The sequence below is a fragment of the Myodes glareolus genome, chromosome 20 (genome assembly GCF_982192425.1).
Source record: "Myodes glareolus chromosome 20, mMyoGla1.1, whole genome shotgun sequence".
Lineage (NCBI taxonomy): Eukaryota > Metazoa > Chordata > Mammalia > Rodentia > Cricetidae > Myodes > Myodes glareolus.
Genome location: NC_142045.1, coordinates 53,481,940 through 53,493,202, shown reverse-complemented (window position 1 = coordinate 53,493,202; position 11,263 = coordinate 53,481,940). Strand labels below are relative to the sequence as shown.

General features: G+C 41.8%; 1 protein-coding gene across 2 annotated transcripts in view; it reads left to right on the top strand.

Annotated features, from left to right (window-relative positions):
- Nucleotides 1-207: 207 nt before the first annotated feature.
- LOC146890036 (annexin A5-like) overlaps nucleotides 208-11,263 on the top strand; it is a 59,762-nt gene continuing 48,706 nt past the window's right edge. For both annotated transcript variants that reach the window (XM_087899603.1, XM_087899602.1), the window contains exon 1: nucleotides 208-843. The gene's annotated coding sequence lies outside the window, so the exon portion shown is untranslated. The remainder of the gene's footprint in view (nucleotides 844-11,263) is intronic.

Genomic DNA, 11,263 nt, shown 5'->3' with positions numbered 1-11,263 from the left:
CCACGCTTCCCACACCCGGCTCCCCGCCCCGGCCCGCCCCGCCACGGCCCGGCCCACCGTGATCCATACTTCCGGGATAGGCCCGGGTGCGGAGTTGGCTCCGCCCCCGGATCTCCCATTGGCTCGAGGCTTCCCGAGTCCCCGCCCAGTCACGTGAAGCGCGCCCTGGCAACCCCACGTGCTGCGGATTAGTGCACTTCCGGCGTGCACCGGTGGCTGCAGTCGACTGCTTGAAGCTTCGCTGTGCTACCCGGCGCAGCTGCATCCTCATCTTCGGTTAGGGGCCCAGCTGACCTTGGGGATAGCCATTAGCCCTGGCACGCAGGTGCGTGGATGCTGTCACACAATGGTTGTCAGAACTCTCAAGTCCTACGGATTTTCCAAGTGTCCCAAGTGGCGGTGAAAGGAACTTTGATTCAAACCCCTGGTACAGCTTGCAGCCCTCCTTGGGGTTGAAGTCCATGCTTGGAGCTCGAAGAAGAATGCCAGCCGTGGTGTGTTATTTCATGACTCTGCATTGTAGGCTGTCAGAGGACTGCAGACACCCTGTGGCGAGGTGCTGGTGCCTCCTGGCCGGAGTCATCAGTGTTCCCAGGGGTGGAAAATTCCTCAGGATGTGTACGAACCATGAGCCCAGAGCTTGTCTGTTCTGCCCCACGATATTCCTGGCACTGGTGTGCCCCAGAGTTTGGTTTTTTGCTGTTGTTTGTTATTAAGGATTAAAGACATTGTTCAGAGGGGCGCTTCTCTCTCAGTTTCGTCTTACCTTGAAGAGAGTCTAGGCAGATCACTTCTCACTCCGGAACCCAGTGCATTCGTTCAGTGACTTGGCATTGCTGTCTTGTAAGTAAATCCAGTCTTATATTTTTGTATACATATGTGCAGAACGTATTTCACTTGTGTTTCTGGATGCAATAAGCACTTGACTTCCATAAAGTAAGCTCTGCCTCCTGTTAATATGTGAAAGAACCAAATCAGAATCCAAGGTTATTGAGTTCCCTCTGCGTTTTCTTATCCTGCCTAACCTTTCCGTATTATTATTGTTGCCGCTAGTATTTAAGTAAGAGTTATATAGGAGTGTATTGTTTCATCTCCGTTGCTTAATCGTGACTACTAATGTTTTTTAAAACTAACATTAAAGTTAGAATTTTTGTAAAATAAAGTGTACTTTTAATTCCACGGGTTTTGAAAAAAAAAGTCAATTATATAATCACCATCATAATCAAGATAGAGTATTTTCCTCATTCCAAAATTTCCTGCGCCTTTTGTCTTCAGTGCTGTGTCCCGCCCCCCCCCCCCCCTGCATACTCAGCCAGACCTTGGCAGCCATTGGCAGTTACTCTATTATCTGCGTTTTGAATAATGGACAAAGGCAGGGAAAATGATGCAGTTTGCCCCAATCACGTAGCTGGTAAGTCAGTCAGAGAATTAAAGCTGAACTTATCGCTTTCCTCTACCACCATATTCACATATCCACATAAGATTTGTATGTAGAATCAAATGACTATTTAATTTAACGAAAACAGTGCCTAGAACGCTGAAGTAGCACATTCTGAGCCCTTGTCTCTAGGAGAGTTAAGAGCATATGGTTCCTTGTCGGTTCTTGGAGTCCCATTTTCACTGTTAAGGAGAGATTCTGTCACATTTATTTCTATTGAAGACATCTGATTTCATATGTAAGGTTAATATTGGGTGTGTGGCTAACAGCACTAGAATTCAAACCTGGTATTTTATCTACATTCCTGTTGCCTCTGTTTGGCACAACACAATCATGAGAGTAGGAACACTAGAGAAGTTTCCAACATGATCTTTCAGGGGGCATTTTAAGCAGAAGTCATACAATGCAAAACAGAAACAAAGTTCCAAAATACGTAGTAAATTGAGCAAAAAGAAGACCTATGTGCAATTTGATAGTTGAAACCATAAAAGAGAATACTGCTGTATTTGACCTCGGCTGGGAAAATGTGGACAGGCCAAATCTCTGTGTGTTCACAGATGGCCTAGAAAGCACATGTGTTGTTTAGGAGGTTACTAGTGAGTTTCCTTTTGTGTGTATGTGCAAATCCACAACTGTGGAATCCCAAAATAGTGAGGATTGAGTATTTAATTAATTTATTATTTACATACTTATTTAATATTTATTTTAGCACCCTTCTGGAATTTCCAGGTAGAGGCATCCCCTTGTTCATAAGATGTTTGTAGTCTGCCAGTAGTAATTTTCAGAGATAACTACTACAGGCAACTGTAGGACATGACAAAAGGAGCTCCTCGTTCAGTCTAGGTGTTGACCAGGTGGAATATAAGGCAGTCTGCAGTAATTTTGAGTTTCCTACAGATAGGTTGAAAGGTTTTTAAAAAGCTGGAATTAACATCGCATTAATATGTTTAGTTTAACCTAATAAATGTGTCCAAATATTCTTTCATATGTAACCAATATAAAATTATAATTAAGGGACTGTACCACTTTCTTCTTCTTCTTCTTCTTCTTCCTCTTCCTCTTCCTCATTATTATTATTATTATTATTATTGTGTCTTTACAATCTGGTGTGTGATTTTCACTTAATATCTAAATTTCAAGTGGCCACATTTCAGGAGCACTTGAAGTTGTGTGTGACTGGTGGCTTGTCTGGGAACATCAGATTGGAAAGAATAGCCATAGCTTCTGTGGAGGTGACGATATAATTTGAGATTTGAAGTTTGGGTAGGAGCTAGTAGTAAGACGCTGTTAAAGTTTGAATATTCAGTTCCTCCCAAAAGACCCGATTCCCCAGCTGGGAGCACAATTTTGGGAGATTTCTGGAAACTTAGAAGAAGGGACCTGGCTGGACGAAGGAGGTCACTAAAGGTGTGACTTTGGTGTTATCTTGTCCCTGACATCTTTTGTCTTCTCTCTGCTTCCTGACCTTAATGGAGAGAAGATGCTTTTGACACATACTCCCTGGCCGTGATGTTCTGATCAAGCATATGTGGCCAAACCGTGAGACAAAATAAATGCTTCTTCCGTTAGGTTGCCTTTGTCAGGTATTTTGGCTATAACAATAAAAAGTTAATGTAGAAGGGGTTTGGAAAATGCATTAAACCAAATGCAGTTCAGGAGCCCAAGGGGTGAAATCATGGTTTTATCTTGTAATGCAAATGGCTTAGTACGTATTGTGAAGAGATGGGTGAATCTTTACTTTGTTCTAAGGGCAGTCAACAATAAAACAATACAGATGATAAAATTATAATTTTCTTTTTAATTTAAAAAGACAACTTTGTAAGATACCTTTATGGGGAGAAAACTATTAGAAGTAGGAAATTAATTATAAATCAAATAAAGTTTATTTTAGTGAACAAAGTTGTGACTGTGAAGAGACAGAATCGAGAGAGTTATAAGGGAAAAATGGAACGAATGTCATAATTGAATGTTGGGGGTCAAGATGGAGAGGCACAGGGTATAAAGAATTAAATGAAGACACATTGTTTTATGGCATTAGTATACCATCCACAGAGATGGAAAATTCAGAAGAAGCAAGTTTCAGGGAGATTTGAGTTCACTTTGGGGGCAAGAGGGTTGAAAATTCTGTGGATGATAGAATCTCTGAAATAGAGATCTCTATTGGTGAATCATTAGCATGCATGTGAGGGCGTATGGTTATTTCTCTGATAGTGGATGCATTATCTTTGAATAAGTAGTCTCAGTTGTTGTAGTACTTCTCTTGCTTGGTGAAACACTATGATCCAAAGCAACTTAGAGAGGACAGGGTTTATTTCAGCTTACAGCTTATAGACCAGCATCCTGGGAAGTCAGGGCAGGAGCCTGGACGCAGAGACTGATGTGGAGGTTGTGAAGGAGTGCTGTTTACTGTCTTCCTTGTCATGGCTTGATCAACCTATTTTCTTATGGTACTCAGTACCACCAGCCCAGTGAGTGGGCACCATATACACTCATCTGGGCCCTCATACATTAATCATTAATCAAGAATATGTACCACTGGCTTGCCTACGGGCCAATCTCAGTTGAGAGTTTCCTTTTTAAAAAGGAACTTTTTAAAAGTTTAAAAATTTTAGCCTTTGTCAAGTTGACATAAAATTAGCAAGCATAGTTAACCCCTTGTCAACATGACACATAGATGCATTACTATTCTACTAGATCATTTCCTTTCATTTGTCCCCAAGATGGCATGCTAATATCACAATATAAAGGGTAAGTAATTTTAAAGGGTCCACAGTCTTGAAAATTTCAAATGCTTTAAAAATTCAATCTTTTTATCCAAAGTCCCTTTCAAGTTCCAAATTTCTCTAAAATGTCTGCTGTTTCTCTAAAAGCTCTTTAAGTCTCTTTAGAAGTTCAAAGTTTCTCATCTGTGGGCTCCCGTAAAATCAAAATAATTATGTTCTTACACCAAGAGGAAAGACCCCGGATATAGACAGAATCAAAACAAAATCAAAATCAGCATTATAAAAAGTTCAGTGCTTAATCTGGGAGCCATGCATGACCCCTGGACTTCAAAGGGCCTGGGTCACTTCTCCAGCTCTGCCTTCTGCAGAACTGCATTTCGGTTCAGCCTGGCATTACGCCAGCAGTGCTGCTGTCATTGGTACCATGGTACTTGACATCTTTAAAATATTGGAACTTCCACTGCGCTCTCATGGGCTCTTTTCAGGGATTCAGACAAAGCCACATGGTGCCAAGCCTCAACTTCTGTCCATGACTTCAGTACTGGGATTTTTACTGCTATTGAGTCTGCATCTTCACCAATGGCCATTCCTGGTTTTCTATGGTGTCAAGCCTCAGCTGCTCTCCCTTCATGACTTCAAAATCAGAACCACCTGGGAGACGTTTACATTAATGAATTTGGCTACCAAAATGAGATGCAATTTTGGCTGCTGCTGAACCACAGCTTCTGTGGGCTGACCCTGAGCAAATATTTCCTGGAATATTTCAATTGTAGCAACGAAACGAAGGTTTCATGTTAGTGTTTGTCTTCGGGTTTCTATTGCTGTGAAGAGACATCATGACTATGGCAACTCTTACAAAAGAAAACATTTAATTGAGGTAATGACTTATAGAGGCTTAAGTTCATTATCATGATGGGGAGCATGGTGGCTAGGAGTTTGGTGGTGCGCAGGTAGACAGTGCTGGGAGAATTCTACATCTTAATCCAAAGGTAACAGGACGTGAACAGAGGCACTGGACATGGTTTGAGCATATATGAAACCTCAAAGTTTGTTACCTCCACAGTGACACACTTCCTCCAGCAAGGCTATACCTACTCCAACAAAGCCACCCTCCTAATAGTACCACTCCCTATTAGCGTATGGGGGCCAATTACATTTAAACTACTGTCCCGCGCTACCTTCTCGCCAGCAAGAACGACGCGGGGCACTTAGGATACTTCTGCAGAAAAGCTTTAATGCCCCTTGGGAGAGTGAGCATCAGCCAACATGGCGGAGACCCAGAATGAGGGGAACCCAGCCCTTATAAAGGAAACAGTCCTCGCTTCTGACGTGTCACTCTTGGATTGGTCCACTGCCCATTATCCCAGATGATGCCTCGGGAGTAGGCAGGGACGCAGCGGTAGAGAGTTACCAAGCACATGTGCTGGGATTAAAGGCGTGTGCTACATCACCTTGAACTCACAGAGATCTGCCTGTCTCTGCTTCCCAGGCATTGGGACCAAAGGCGTGTACTACCACGCCTTGAGGTTGCAGAGGTCAATCTGCCTCTGCCGCCCAGGCATCAGGACTAAAGGCGTGTACCGCCACACCTTGAGGTCACAGAGGTCAATCTCTACCTTTGTTCCTAGAAGCAATGGAGAATGTGGTCCGGCCCTCCACAAACTACCATAGTAGTTCTGGTCTTGTCAGATTCTTCAACTCTAGCTGACTAGAGCCAGATTATTAATTCAAGATATCATATAGATAGTGCTGATAGAGTCTTACTTCCCCCTGAAACTTTATAAGCCAGGCCTCCATTGTTTCCACTGCATTCAACCTTTTTATCTCCCAGGTTTCTATAGAACAGCCCAGTGAGCTCTGAGCATTTGATGACTTTTGTATTGCAAAGTTCCAATGCTACCACTGTCCTGCCCAAATCACATGATCAGCTCTGCCACAGCAATATCCCATGACCTGGTGCCACTTTCTATTGTTTTGATAAAACTTCATAACCAAAGGCAAATTCGAGAAACAAGTGTTTGTTTCTTCACGTCTCATCATAAAGGGAAGTCAAGGCAGGAGCTTAATCTGTTTACATTTCCCAGTCACATATCACCATAGAGGGAAATTGTAACATGAGGGTCCAGCTTGTTGGGGTTTCTGTCCTACCCGGTACCCCAACAAGCCAGCAAGCCCCAAGGAAAATCACACAAAGTCTACATTAGGTTATAAACTGATTGGCCCATTAGGTCAGGCTTCTTATTAGTCCTTTAACTTATATTAATCCATTATCATTATCTATGTTAGCCACCTTTCTCAGTGTGACAGCTCACATGTTGCCTCTTTGGTGGTCTGGGCAGGAATGGAAGGGAGGTTCCTGCTTCCCAGAATTCTCCTGTTCTCATTGCATCACCTCTACTTCCTGTCTGGTTTTCCCGCCTATACTTCCTGCCTGGCCAATCAGCGTTTTATTAAAATATGATTGACAGAATACAGACAATTCTCCTACACCAGGAAATCAAGGCAGGAACTCAAGACATAACCTGGAGGAGGTAGGAACTGAAACAGAGGCCATGGAGGAGTGACCTGATTTGTTTACTGGCCTGATTTTCATGGTGTGTTCAGCCTGATCTCTTATGGTACCCAGGACCACCAGCCCAGGAGTGGCACTTTCCACAGTGGGCTGGTCCCTCTCATATTAATCATCAATCAAGAAAATAGACCACTGGCTTGCCCACAGGCTAATCTGGTGGAGGCATTGCATTTGAGGTTCCCTTTTACCAAATGACTTTAGTTTATGCCAAGTTGTCGTGAAACCAACCAGTCTAACAGTGAATACAAGAACCTAAAACAGTGCCCTGACACGACATGTTTAAGGAATATCCGGAGGAAAATTTATTAGTTACTTTTCTATTCCTGTGATAAAACACCATGGCCAAGACAACTTGTAAGAGAAAGCATTTATTTGGGCTTCTGCTTCCAGAGGGTTAGAGTTCATGATGACAGAGTGAAGGCATCGTGGCAGGAACAGCTGAGAGCTCATGTTTCAAATGGCAGAGAGCACATTGACATGAGTCTTTTGAAACTGCAAGGACTGTCCCAGTAACACAATACATCCAACACACTTCCTAATATGCCACAAACAATTCCATCAGCTAGGGACCAAGTTTCCAAATATATGAGCCTCTGGGGATCATCCTTACTCAAATCATCACATTAAGAGAATAAGAAACTATATTGAATTTCTTAGGTGGTACACCACAACAAATTTAAATAGAACGTGGGTATAAAAGAATGTTACCAAAGGACTCCAGGTTTGAAGGGAAACCTGCAGGAGCAGAAACCATGCAACCTTTTCATTTCTATAAAAGAACCATCTTATCTGATGTCATTATAAAAGCAGCCTATGTATCAGTAGAGAGATCCCAAGAGATAATGCTCAAGAGCAGTGGTTCTCAACCTTTCTAACACTGCCAGCCTTTAATATAGTTCTCCATGTGGTGGTGACCCCCAGCCATAAAATAATTTCATAATTTCATTGCTACTCATAACTGTAATTTTGCTACTGTTATGAATCATAATATAGATATCTGTGTTTTTCGATCGTCTTAGGTGACCCCTGTGAAAGGGCCAAAGGGGTCATTACCCATAGGTTGAGAACTAATATTTTAGAAGATGGAGTTTAGCTTTGATTTCCTAGCCATCCCTTGACAAGGCACTTTGCCCAAAGGTCATCTTTCTAATTCTGTGCTTTATCCAGTTTCCGTCTTAATTGATGTTTTTAAAAAACGAAATGGTACGGGTTTCTAAATAGCCTTAACTAAATCAGTATATTATCTTTCTGTCACTATAACAAATAATATATACACTCAATTCATAAGGAGAAATAGTTTATTTTGGCCCACAGTTTTGGAGGTTTCAGTTAATGAATTGACCTCATTGCTTTTAGGTCTGTTAGGAGGCTATGCATTAGGAGGACTGTGTGATATAACAAAACCACTTATGTCATGGCCTAGAAACAAAAGAATGAACTCCTTCAAGTGGACATTCTCAGTGACTTAAAGACCTCCCTGTTAGCCCCACTATGAAAGTGTCTCCTTTCACCTACTATTGCAACCTGGTATTATAGGCTTTAACAAGCAGGCCTTTGGGGGATAGTCAAAAACCAGTGCACAGCTATCAACAGATACCTCCACACCAGACAATTAAGTTAATTGAGTTCTATGATTTTTCTATGGTTGCCTACCCTCTGTTTCCACAAGTAATTTCCATTTTAAATATGGTGATATGTCAATGATTTTCTGCATTTTAGTTATTAATTACAACCAACCATGCTTAAAATATTAAATTAAAAATTTCAGAAATTAGTAATTGATGTTTTAAATCATAGGATGTTTTGAGTGGAATGATGAAATCTCATGCTGTCCTACTTCCTCCTGCCAGAACATGAACCAATCCTTTGTCTGGTATATCCAATCAGGAGCCATTTTCATTTTCAGACCAACTGTTGAGGTATCTGTAATGGTCTGTACTGTCCCTTTAAGAGACAAGCTATGCCCACTCTCTCCCTGATCTTCTTTCCCTTTCTGTTTCTCCCTTCTCCCCCACTTCTCTTCTCTTCCCCATTGTTTCTCTCTCTCTCTCTCTCTCTCTCTCTCTCTCTCTCTCTCTCTCCTCTTCTCCCTTCTTGCTTTCCCTTCTGTAACCCACTAAATAAATATCCAACTTCATTCTGCATGTATGCCTATCCCTCTCAGTCTCTCACCTGCCACACAGCTTCCTGTCTGGGACCCTGCTGCCTTCACGGCCTGCCATGCTGTTGCTATAGTGTTTCAAATTTTTGCAATAAGGCATTTAATCTATATACCCACAGCCAATATATTTTTTTAATGCTCTTCAAGTCCTAGAAACCGTCCCATGTATTGGGACAAGCAATAAGCAAGTTAAAGTGCTATTCCAGCAAATTCAAAATGCCAAGCAATAAAGAAAGTTGCCATACTTTGTAGGGCATATTATCTATTCCACCCTGACAGATGGACAAGATATGCAAGCGTACTTCTGTTCCTTCCTTAGGAGTGACTGCCTTCAGGATTCTTGGTTTAGCTGAGTTCACTGCCTAAACAGAATGCTAATGAATGGATCAGTGGTTTAATGGCTCAAAGCCCCTACCTTGGTCAGTGGTATTTTTGTCAAAACTGCTCTCCGACACTGTTCCCCTTAGGTAGTCCTCTCGTGCTTTCATGTCATATGTATCCCTTTACTCTCTCCTCCATCACCTCCCTATTAGATACAATACCAAAGCAATAATAAATCAGCAGCTGTGTGCTTGGAAAGGAGGCGGCACACAAGTCCCTTCAGATGCAGTGTATTAGGAGAAGGGGCCTGGAGACCATGATCAGTTAGGAAGGAGAGCATTACGTGGAAACAGTCTAAACATGATGGGGCTCTAGAAGGAATCTTTTTAAGTGTGGAGAGGAGCTTCCTCAAGAGAGAGACTGAGGGTGGGAGAGGGAGCCAGCCAGCCAGTGAGACTAGACGGTAGGGTGGGAAATGTCCTTTTAGAATGAACTAATCCCCAGAACATTTTTCTCTGCTCCCCTCCCTGCCTCTCCTATTCCCCCTTCAACCCTCCCCCAAGTTCCCCATGCTCCCAATTTACTTAGGAGATCTTGTCTTTTTATACTTTCTACTTCCCATGTAGATTAGATATATGTAAGTCTCTCTCAGTGTCCTAATTTTTGTCTAAGTTTTCTGGGATTGTGGTTTGTAGGCTGGCTTTCTTTGCTTTATGTTTAAAAACCACCTATGAGTGAGTACATGTGGTAATTGTCTTTCTGTGTCTGGGTTACCTCACTCAAAATAATGTTTTCTAGCTCCATCGATTTTCCTGCAAAATTTAAGCTGTTGTTATTTTTTTCTGCTGTGTAGTACTCCATTGTGTGAATGTACCACATTTTCCTTATCCATTCATCAGTCGAGGAGCATTTAGACTGTTTCCAGGTTCTGACTATGACAAACAAAGCTGCTATGAACATAGTTGAGCACATGTCCTTGTGGCACAACTGAGTATCCTTTGAATATATACCCCAAAGTTATTATTGGGTCTTGAGGAAGGTTGTTTTCTAATTTTCTGAGAAATCACCACACTGACATCCAAAGGGGTTGTACCAGCTTGCATTCCCACCAGCAATGCAGAAGTGTTTCCTTTCCCCACAACCTCTCCAGCTTAAGTTGTCTTCACTGTTTTTGATCTTGGCCATTCTTACAGGTGTAAGATGGAATCTCAGAGTTGTTTTGATTTGCATTTCTCTGATGACTAAGGATCTTGAACATTTCCTTAAGTGTCTTTCAGCCATTTTAGATTCCTCTGTTGAGAGTTCTCTGTTTAGGTCTGTACTCCATCTTTTATTGGATTATGTGATCTTTTGGTGTCCAATTTCTTGAGTTCTTTGTATATTTTGGAGATCAGACCTTGATCTGATGTGGTGTTAGTGAAGATCTTTTCCCATTCTGTAGGCTGTTGTTTTGTCTTATTGCCTGTGTCCTTTGCTTTACAGAAGCTTTTCAGTTTCAGGAGGTCTCATTTATTAATTGTTTCTCTCAGTGTCTGTGCTACTGGTGTTATGTTTAGGAAGTGGTTCCCTGTGCCAATGCGTTCAGGTGTACTTCCCACTTTCTCTTCTATAAGGTTCCTTGTGGCTGGCTTTATGTTGAGGTTTTTAATCCATTTGGACTTGAGTTTTGTGCATGGTGATAGATATAGGTCTATCTATCTATCTGTCTATCTATCTATCTATCTATCTATCTATCTATAGATATAAAAGATATCTATAGATATCTTTTCATTTTTCTACATGTTGATATCCAGTTACGCCAGCACCATTTGTTAAATATGCTTTCTTTTTTTCATTTGATTTTTTTCTTTGCTTCTTTATCAAAGATCAGGTGTTTGAAGATGTGTGGATTGATATCCGGGTCCTCTATTCGGTTCCATTGGTCCTCCTGTCTGTTCTTATGCCAATACCAGACTGTGTTCAGTACTGTAGCTCTGTAGCAGAGCTTGAAGTCAGGGATTGTGATGCCTCCAGAAGTTCTTTTATTGTGCAGGATTGTTTTGGCTATC